This window comes from Talpa occidentalis, unplaced genomic scaffold (genome assembly GCF_014898055.3).
Source record: "Talpa occidentalis isolate TD23 unplaced genomic scaffold, MPIMG_talOcc4v2.1 talOcc4.10, whole genome shotgun sequence".
Taxonomy (NCBI): Eukaryota; Metazoa; Chordata; class Mammalia; order Eulipotyphla; family Talpidae; genus Talpa; species Talpa occidentalis.
Window position 1 is genome coordinate 17160918 of NW_023600993.1, and position 10760 is coordinate 17171677.

Genomic DNA, 10760 nt, shown 5'->3' on the forward strand with positions numbered 1-10760 from the left:
AGATGAATGGAAAGCGAATCCCAACAACATAACCTTAAATATTTAAATATTTATGATTCTGCAATTTATGATAGATGAAGTGGGATGAGATTTATCCTCAGAGACTTTGTTAGCTATTAGGCATTCTCACTCCTGGGGTTAACCATCTGGTAGAGGTCACCAACTAGTGGCTCATGAGTCATACCTGGCCCACCTGGTATTTTTCAAACATTTAAATTAATTGCCAGGACTTCAAACTACTATAAAATTCATATAAAATTTTGATTTTTACAGCTTCCCTTGAGAAAAATAGATATCTTAGCTGGAGCCAAGAGTGACTAATCCCTTAGCTTACAGCTCATGCTCTCTCAATTTCCAACTCACCTTACTTATTTACACTGCCTTTCTTTCTCTTACTCACACGTCCTATTGCAATCCCTGTGTAAGCCAAAGTTAACACTACTGTCTACTCTGGTTACCATGGCTTTATCCTCTTTCTTCTTCAGACTGATCTAGACCCCATGTTGCACAATCAAATTTTTTTTTACAATTATTGAAAAAACAATAATAAACACAATAACAACACATGTAGGGTAACATTATTGATGATTCACTCTATGCTAGCTATTCATTGTACTAAAATTATTATAAACTCAGAGGAGACAAGGCCTCCACTAAAGTAACAATTCCAGATCTCAATGTCTTAACACAGAAAAGCTGACTTCTTGTACACATTTCATACTAAATAGTGATTAGCAGGATTTTCTAATCTATACAGTTGCTCAGGTATCTAAATTCACCAAGCTTCCGTCATACTATACTTTCTTTTTTTAATTTTCTCCAAACTTAGTGGACTTTTTCTATTTGATTTCAAATATTCCATAAACCAACATCCTCATTCACAGTTCTATTTTTTAGAATATATTCTGTTTTCCAGCTTTTCCCCAAAGAATGAAAAGTTCATGAGCTGTGATCGACTTCTCTAATTGCAGCAGATGACAATATTTCCAATCATTTTGCCACTACAAAACGTGGATTGCCATCCTTTTGACCTCTGAGATAACTATCTTTACTGTCTTTTGCCCAACCATTAACCCAATACTGAATTGTTTTTATTATAACAGCCTCTTACTTCATGGAAGTTCCATATATTTACAATGCCCAGGCTTATTGTGTAGTAAACAAGCAATCCAAAAACTCAGTGACTTGACATTGTGAAAGTATATTTCTCATTTATGTTGTCTATCTAATTCATAGTAGCAGGGGCTCTGCTCCACAGTCACTCAGGGACCCAAGCTGACTGAAGGTCTACCATTTTATAGTATGCCACCTGAAACATGCTACCTTCTCAGTAACCACAGAAGGAAAAGGAAGAGATCAGTAAATTTAGACATTAAATTTTTAATGTCTCATTCCAGACGTGATACATAATACCTTCACATTTCATTGGCCAGAATTAGTCATGTGCAAGGGCTGTTGTGAAATGTGTAAGAGCAAAGATAATGTTTGGTGAGCACCAATCTCTATTCATTATTTCATTCATAACACAATTCTTACACTTAAAGAAATTATACAAGGACAAGGCTAGTAAATTATACAAGGACAAGGAATTATACAAGGAATTATACAAGGACAAGGACAAGGAATTATACAAGGACAAGGCTAGTAAATAGAAGATGCAGGATTGACACTCCAAAATGGTAGGACTAGACGAAAGAACTGCAATCAGAACATACTATATATAGTGTATAGGTACTTCTAAATTTACTCATTTACCAAAAATGTATTTATTTGCCACAAGGAAATCCAAACTTCACCATATGGGATGATTTTTGTACAACGTACAAATTGTGTCTCACATAACGTATTAATGAGAATAAAATAGCACCACCAGAACCTCAGTATATTTACCAGTAATCAAAGAAAATGGGTTATATTCCACGTATGAGTGAAACCATGTGATATTTTTCTTTTTTCTCTGACTTATTTCAGTGAGCATCATCCCTTCTAGCTTTATCCATATTGCTGTGACTAGCATGAGTTTATCTTTTTTGATTGCTGAATAGTATTCCACTAGATCCGAGGCAAACTATAGATCTGAGCAGGAAGGGTGTGGGGTTAAGAGGGGTCAAAACCAGGGAGGGAAGAGCACAAGGGACTATGGTGACAATGCACAGGTGAGGTGTGATGGGAGACTATAGAGACTACATCTGAGAGAAGAAATCAAATATGTACCAAAATGAACAACAAAGTAAGAAAATAAAATAAATGCAATCACTTTCAGTCAAAAATAAATAAATTTAAAGAAATAAAGTGGGCTAGTAATTCCTAAAGCTGTATCTACCTTAGACATTTGAAATTCAATTCTAAGACCAACGTGAAACTGAGTTAAAACTCAGTCATAGGCCTCCAACTGCTGCCTCAGTATCCACAGAATTGTGGCAGCTGGAGTGACATATCACGAGAAAGCTGATCAATATTATCAGTGCTTTTTTGTATCACTAGAAATCTATGAAATCCTTTCTTTCCCCTCTCATTTCTGGAATTAGGGCACTGAAATTACTCCCAAGTGGATCCCCTAAAGAAGAAAAGTTAAACTTCCATTGTTTCAACCCACTTTGAAGTTGAGCATAAGAAGAGAGAGCAAGAGATTTTTGTCTGCCAAGAAAAAATTAATTTTAATCATAGAAGAGTTTCATAACAACTTATAAAAAGAACAAGTAACTTTCCAATGACACCTTGAAAAATAAGTGCAAGGCAGAGGTCAGAAAATATAACCCACCTACCAAATCCAGCCATACTCACCCATTTGCATATTGCCAGTGTTTCATTTCATCACTGACTTCCCAGGATGTCCTCTACTAACTCAGGGCAAGTCCTATAAGACAGAAATTTATGACTATTAGTACTCTATTAGCACAACAAGCAGAATGATTAAGGCCAGCTCCAAATCTTACTGAATTCTATTACTTTTACCTCATGCACCATTCTGCAGTAGTCTAAGCCACCTAGTAGGTTACTATAATAACCTGTCTGGACTCTTGCCTTATGATCTGTTCTCCACACTGTAGCCAGGAAGGCTCTTTTACAATGGAAGTTAGAGTCTGTTATTCTTCTGCTGAAATCCCTCCAAAGGTTCCCTGTCCACTCAAAATAAAATCTAAATCCTACAGATCCCACAGGATCTGGCCCCTGTTCATCCTCTCCGACTTCACTTACTATTCTCCTGCATGATCACACCTCCCAAAGATACCATCCTTCCTTCTGGTCCTCAAATACCCTAAGTCCACTGCTGCCTCAGAGCAGCTGCCCTTGCTGGTCCTCTGCCTGAAATTTCCGTCGCTTAGAGAGCTATGTGGCCTTCTAGCTCACTTTCTGTAGGTCATTGCTCATATATCATCTTATCACTGATGTCTTAGACCACTTGCATATTTAAAAGCACCCTATTTCACTCTCTGTCTCCTTTCCTTTATTTTTTCCCTTTTCATTTAACAACTTCTGATATGCCAAGTTTGTTTATTAGTCATCTCCCAATAGAAAATAACCTCTGTAGCAGCAGGGGCTTGGTCTGCTGTTCACTGCTGTATCCTCAGTGCCTGAGAGAGTGATTGTCACATAGTAGGTGTTTAATAAATATTCATTTAATAAATTTACAAATATATTATTTACTAAGTGCTTAGGGCAATTCCTGATTCATAGTAGAAATTAAATAAATTGAAACTATTCTTTTTTTTTCAACTTTTACAAACTGTTTATTTTCCATTAACCTTATTTCCACTTTCTGTTCAAGTCTCTGGAAGAAAAGCTTAAGACCACTCAGTGGTTGTTCCCAGCAACTCAGTGGCTTGAGCAGTGGGAGCTGCAGACCAGTCTTCAGTGGAAGGCTGGGCGTTCCAGTCTTCAGTAGGGAACTGCTGGATAGGTACAGAGGGCACCTGCACACCTTCAGACCAGTCTGCCACTTCAGGCTGAGTAGCAGGAAACTCAGGACCATTCACCCTGAAATTCCTCCTTAGTCACAGCCTTTTCAGCAGCAGCCTGCTCTTCCTTTTCAATCTCTTAAGGATCCCTGTAGAAGTAGAGATCAGGCATGACCTCCCAAGGGTGTTCACAGGAGATGGTGCCACGCATGTACAGAACTTCCCGGGCCAGCATCCACCACATGAGACCCACTGAGTGAGCTCCCTTATTGTTGCAGGGGATGGCAATGTCCACATAGCGCAGAGGCAAGTCTGTGTTACACAGAGCAATGGTAGGCAGGTTAACATAAGATGCCTCTGTGAGAGGCTGGTGGTCAGCCCTGAGATCAGTAACCACCAAAAGTCTTGGCTCCCAGAAAGCTGCCTGGATCTGGTTAGTGAAGGTTCCAGGAGTGAAGCGGCCAGCAATAGGAGTGGCTCCAGTGGCAGCAGCAAACGTCAGCACAGCTCACTGGCCAGTGTTCCTGGATGATATGACACTGACACCAGCCGGATTTTCAATAGCAACAATGGCACGAGCTGCCAGCAGGAGCTTCTCCCAGGTTCTCTTCAAATTTATGATATAGAAGTCATCACTTTTCCTTTTGTAGATGTACTGTTCCATCTGGAAGTCAAGGTTGGTGCCACCTAAGTGGGTTCCTGCTGCAAGGAATTTGAGGACAACCTCCTCCTTCATTTGCAGGACATCAAGGGCTCCAGACTTTGTGAAAGTTTCCCCTTTAAGTTACAATGGGAACCCAGAACGCCATATGGACCCCTCTCTGGGCAGCGGGAAAGGCTGAAACTATTCTTATCTATGATGATCATCACTGCATTCTGACTACATATTCCTGCTTACTATGGGAAATTCATGTCCTTATTTGAAGAACAGAATTCACTTTGGGAGTGAAACCTTCAAAAACAACAGGAAGGATGAACAGCTCTCCATATGCATAACACCGGGGGAAAGACTCTAAAACAGGGGAGCAACTGGACAGTTCACCTTGGCTAAGTTTGAAGTCGGGGAATGTGAAACCTCCATTTTTGGTCCTTCCTTCAGGATTGCTTTGTGGAGCCATATTTTAAAATCACACGTTTTCTCCCAATTTTTCTTGGCCATCTCAAGGTGTGCTAGGCCCTACTTAATGCAGACACGTAATTTTTTGTTTATGTGGTAGTAGCCACAGCCAGCAGTTTGCATGACCAGTTTGTAAGCACGTATGAGATTCCCATTGGATGCCTAGAAATGCTTGAGGATTACCTCACAGGAATATAAAATTCTATGTGGATAGAAAGAGAAAGAGCCAGGAGAGCCAGCTTGTTCTTAATTAATATATTTCCACTAGTAAGAACAGGCAAAAGAAAGCTGGACAAAGGGTACGAGGAACATGGCTTATATTTAAGAATGATCCAAAAAACACACCAACCAAAGAGGAAATCCACCAGGGACTCTAAAGACAGAAATTGAAGCAACATTTGCTGCAATGCTACCCAATAGTGGATGGCTGCAGATTGCAAACTAGATGAGCTATTTTGTTCTGTTAAAATAAGAAAACAAGCTGTGCTTTTCAAGCCAATTCTTTAAGCCAGCCTTGAATCTCCTAAAAAGAATCACAAGCATGATGCTCTTCAAATGTCAGCCACGAGCATTCATGGACATACAGGCTTCATGTGTAGAAGTGAAGAGAGAGGACTCCACATCAGGAATTGGCTCTTCAGTCACACACATGCCCCTACATTTTTAAAAATAAAACAAGCCCATGCAAAATTTATTTCAAAGTCTTTGATCAGTCTAAAAATCAGGGGGGAAAACGAGTTGAAAGAAAGCAAAGTAACCCCACTCCACAAAGATAAATATCTGCCCCATAATTATGAGAATGCAAATCATCCAAGCAGCAGCTATTGGCACTGATTGTTATCTAGTCTACTAAATAGTGGCACAAGCCTCAAAATGCATGTTCCCTGCCTGCTGACCCTATTCCCATGACTTTCCACCCACAGAGTTCAGGGGAACATGATATTAGAAAAAGACATTACATTTTAACCTAGCAGGAAATATGGATTTGCACATAAAGGGAGGTAGGTGGTGAGAGCTCTCCCATTGTTTAGGCCGTGTCATCAAATCCTCTGTGACTGTTGTGCTTGAGAAATTTAGACTATTCTGTTTCTGAAAAAATTCAGAATGCAGTCAACCTTGTCACTTTTTCATTGTCATGCAACTAAATTTTGCATGCAATATGTATCAGTTTATGTTGTTTTAAAAAAAAAAAAATTCCGGGGCCACGCTGGTGGCGCAACGGGTTAATCACAGTGCTTTGAAATTGTCCGCAGCCTCTGCAGCACTGGTTCAATCCCAGGCCGGCCAGGGAGAAAACACATGGCATGGCAGGCCTCTCCTGTTGCACCTGCTGCTCCCCTCAGCAGTGCTTTTGGTCTGTCTGCCTATTCTGTTCCCCACTCTGTCTCTGGTGAATCCTCTCACCACCTGCACCTCTGGCCTGTACCCCAGCTATTGTATAAATAAAAAATAAATCTCTAAAAAAAAATTTTCCGGAGATCAGCATTTCTTATGCTGTTTTGTTATTGAATTCTTAACTCTCTGAGCAATGTCGAATTTCCTGAGTATTCTTTGAGACTCCATAATTAAGCTGATTAGGTCTTGAAGGATATATAGGTGAAATCTTAGCGGGAAGTTTAATGCTCATTTATCTCACCTATCCACAGAGCCCAGAGATAATAGATCCATGCTGAGTCTACCTTAAATTAACCTGCACAGTCTGATCTCCAGCTCTTCTTCTTCACCACCACCCCATTTTGAGTCTTTGTTTTTATGACCATGCCTATGTATTTTTAAAACATTTTCATTGCATTAAACATAAAAGGGAGAGGTTTTTATATATGTACTATAAAGTATTTTTAACATTCTGAAAGGTTCTTTCATACCCCTTCTAGTCAATACTTTCCCCTCAAAGACAACCACTGTTCAGAATTTAATCACCTTAACTTTTGCTTATGCATGAGCTTCTATAAATGGAATAATATAGTATATGGTCTGTATACTGTTGCTTCTTTCATGCATCATTATGAGTGTAAAATTCATCTGTGTTGTTGCGTATAGCAATATTCCCCTGTCGTTTATATTACATCTTATGAATATAAACAGTTTATTTGGAGACATTCTACTGCTACAGATCCATTCTATTGTTGATGGTGCCCTTGGACTTTTTTTCTCCTCCCCAGATGTCCTATCTACACCAAAGAAGAGTAAGATCCTTCTTACTGATCAGAGAGTTTAAATAATCTTTCAAAGCTGTCACAGATGCTAAGTGATAGAACTAAAATTTCAGCCAATATAAACTCATTCCAAAGTCCATTGCCCTAATCATTGCACTAAGCAACAGAATAAGGAGAATCTGTTTTTTAAAAATGCATTTGCCACCTCTGATGCTAAATATCTTAAAATAATTTTAAATACTAATGTTTACTAAGGATTTTAACAACACTATACTGATAAATTAATATATGAACATTCTAGATATTTTCTTCCTTATCCCTTATACTCATTAAGGAATCTAGTTCTCCCACATCTCCCTAGTCTCTGAAAAATGTCCATGAAGTGAGATCTGATGATTTGCACTTTTACCATTAGATCCCTAGAAACATTTATCTATCGCCACCACTGTAATCAAAGATGTGTCAAAACATCAAAGCTGCAGGGCCTCCTCTGGTGGCGCAGTGGTTGAGCTCTGCGCTGTGAAGCTCTCCGCAGCCTCTGAAGCGCTGGTTCAATCCCAGTCAGCCGGCGAGGGTCCGACTTGGCGCAGCCGACCTCTCCTGTCTCTCCCACTGCTCCCCTCAGCAGTGTATTCGTCAATCTGCCTGTTCTCTTCCCCACTCTCTCTGGTGAATCCTCTCACCCTCCCACACATCTGGCTTGTGCCCTGGTTCTTGTGTAAATGAATAAATCAATCTTTAAAAAAAAAAAGTCAAAGCTGTAAACAAGGTTGACTTTATCATTTGCTCAAAATATATAAAAATATATACAGAGTCATTGCAATGACTTGTGATTATAAACTTTTCTTGAACACAAATAAATTAATAATAGGCACACTAACTATCCAGATTAAAACATCATTGTGAGATCTCCAATGTCTGTTACTATAGAGGCAAACACTACCCTACATTTTATTTTAAAACATCGAATTCAGAATCATAAATTTTTTATAAAATTTTCCTTTGGTTTCATTTTATTTATTTTTTTAAGATTTATTTATTTATGCATACAAGAACTGGGGTGCAAGCCAGAGGTGTGGGGGGTGAGAAGATTCACCAGAGAGAGATGGGAGCAGAAGAGGCAGATCTACCAAAACACACTGCTGATGGGAGCAGCGGGTGAGGCAGGAGAGGTCTGCTGCACCATGTGGGTTGCTCCCTGGCCTGCCAGGGGATCGAATTCATGCTGCAATGGCTGGATATCTTGACAGTGCCGTCTTTAAACCCTGCACCACCAGGGAGGCCCTGGTTTCATTTTAAAGGCATTCTATGAAATTATATACCATTTAGATTGAGAAGAGATGCCTGCAAAAATGTGCTCTAACAGCCTCAAGTTAAAGATGGAAAAGCTAGTTCCACGAAGCTTACTATGTGTCCAGCGTCCACCAGTGAGTGAGTGGGTGATGAAGCCTGGAGAATGTCTGGCCCTGGCCTCTGACTTCCAGCACAGTGATATTTTACCATCCCTGTGTGAGAATATTAAGATTCTCTCTCTCCAGTAATGACAATTTAGAAACTAAGTCTACAGTTACCCACATAGCCCGATAGACAGGACATATAGTGGTCTATATAAACAATTTCCATGTATTCTAGTGTTGAGTAAACACTTCCAGATCCTGTTCAAATGAGGCTGCATTGCCTCCCTCAGAGAGAATGAGTCATTCTGTCATGGTGCTGCCAGAGTGTTATGCTCATTTCTCAACCATAATAGTCATCATATTGATTCACTTTATCCATGTAAACTTCTGTCTCCTCTACAGAAGTGTGAGAAAAGATGGTGCTGAAATCCACCTTGCATAAAATATGCATTCATTAGAGTTTTTATATAGGAATAGATGGTGGATTTAATCAATTAGAGCCTAACTTGTCCACCTCTTGAGCTCAGAGAGATGGACAATTGCTTTATTGGCATCATGTAAAAATATCTTGGTAAAAGTCAGTCATATGTAAAGCAGACATTTGAAGAGATTATTTTGGGAGGGAAAAAGAAAGAGCTTGTATCAGTCTGAAAAATCTGTATCAGATTGTATCAGTTAGGAAACCAGGAGATAGAAACCATACAATAATTAAACAGACATTTAATATAAAGAATTATGAAATCCTTAGAGAAGAATATAAAGATATAAAGATAACTCTAAAGAATGTCTCGGACAAGGGAGAATGCTCAAGGAAGTACAGACTTGGAAGGGGGATCCCCAACCCAAGTTTGAAGTTCAGCTATCAAGAAAGTGTGTTTTCAGTTCACAAGATGAAGAAGTTGTTGGGTTTCCTGAGCCAGGGAAAGGCCAGAGTTATTGATCAAGCAGCAATAACCCTCCTAAATGAGCTACAGATAAGCTATGGCTTGTGAGTGTGCTGTAGAGGGTACCAAGTGCCAGGTGCCACTATAGGTAAAAGATCTAGAGTACATGGTGATCACACCAGTAGAGCCAAAGGAAGCAAATTGGGAACAACCAGTCAAACTGGTGGGAAGGAATACAGAGGGAGGCAGGATGCCACTGTGTGCACAAGGCCTAAAGCATGCAATTCCCATGGCTGGAGGGTCAGAGCAAAATGGCCACTGGGCCCAAGCTAGGACTGCGATATGGCTAAGGGACTGCCCACTCCACTGCACAACAGCGACAGATGTCCCCCCACTTTCCACCCCATACAGTCACCCAAGAGTGATGGCAACAGAAACAGAAAGCAGCAGCCAGACTGAGGAAGAGAGCCCTGTGCTCCAGCGCCCTCTATTGACAAAGCTTAACATTGCCCCACTGAAAAGAAAATGCTGAATAAGTCTGGTCCATTTTCACAGACCAAATACTAAAGGACTAATCTGGACCAGAGAGACAAGAAACCATTATCTGGCACAGGGATACAATACTCAGGATATACAAGACATTTGGGCCCAAGGTACAGCAGCCTATAGCTCTGCATTTCCTCATCTGCAAATTAAGGAGAGTAATAGTGGTGTAAATGAAAAGTAAGAAAACATGTACAGAGCAGATCCTCCAATGACATCATTATAACATTGAAGAGAAAGAGAAAAACAAAGCCATACCCCAGGGTCACTGTGTGAGCTTGCACGTTTTCCTGGTATCTGTGTGGCTTTACTCCCACGTCCCAACAATGTGTACATCACGTCTGAGTGAGGAAGAGCATCCTGCATCTTATCCAGGGTTGGTTCCTAGTTTGTACCCTGAGTCGAGCTGCTGAGATAGGCTCTAGTCCCTCATGACCCTAAACTTGGATAAGTAGATTGGAAAATGAAGGAATGAATACAAATTATTGTTTGCTATTAGAAGTGTTTCGGGCCTTTCTTTAGAAGTGTGATGTTTGTGACCACAAATACGCTGTAGCAACTGAACTCTCATTTATATCAACTAGCCTATGGAAAAATTGGTTTGTTACACGTCATTTCCCTTAAAGTCAAAGTTTCTGATAACCTCTGGACCACAATGGACTTACTTTACTTAAAACAATGACAACATATGTAGTGATCAGAGAACAGCACCTGGTACGTAATTTAATAATTTAAACAAAAAGTTTGCAATCATTTTCATTACT

At 39.9% G+C, this 10760-nt stretch overlaps 1 pseudogene; it reads right to left on the minus strand.

Moving 5' to 3' along the window:
- Positions 1-3718: 3718 nt before the first annotated feature.
- On the minus strand, positions 3719-10362 carry LOC119237556 (40S ribosomal protein SA-like; annotated as a pseudogene).
- Between the last annotated feature and the right edge of the window lie 398 nt (positions 10363-10760).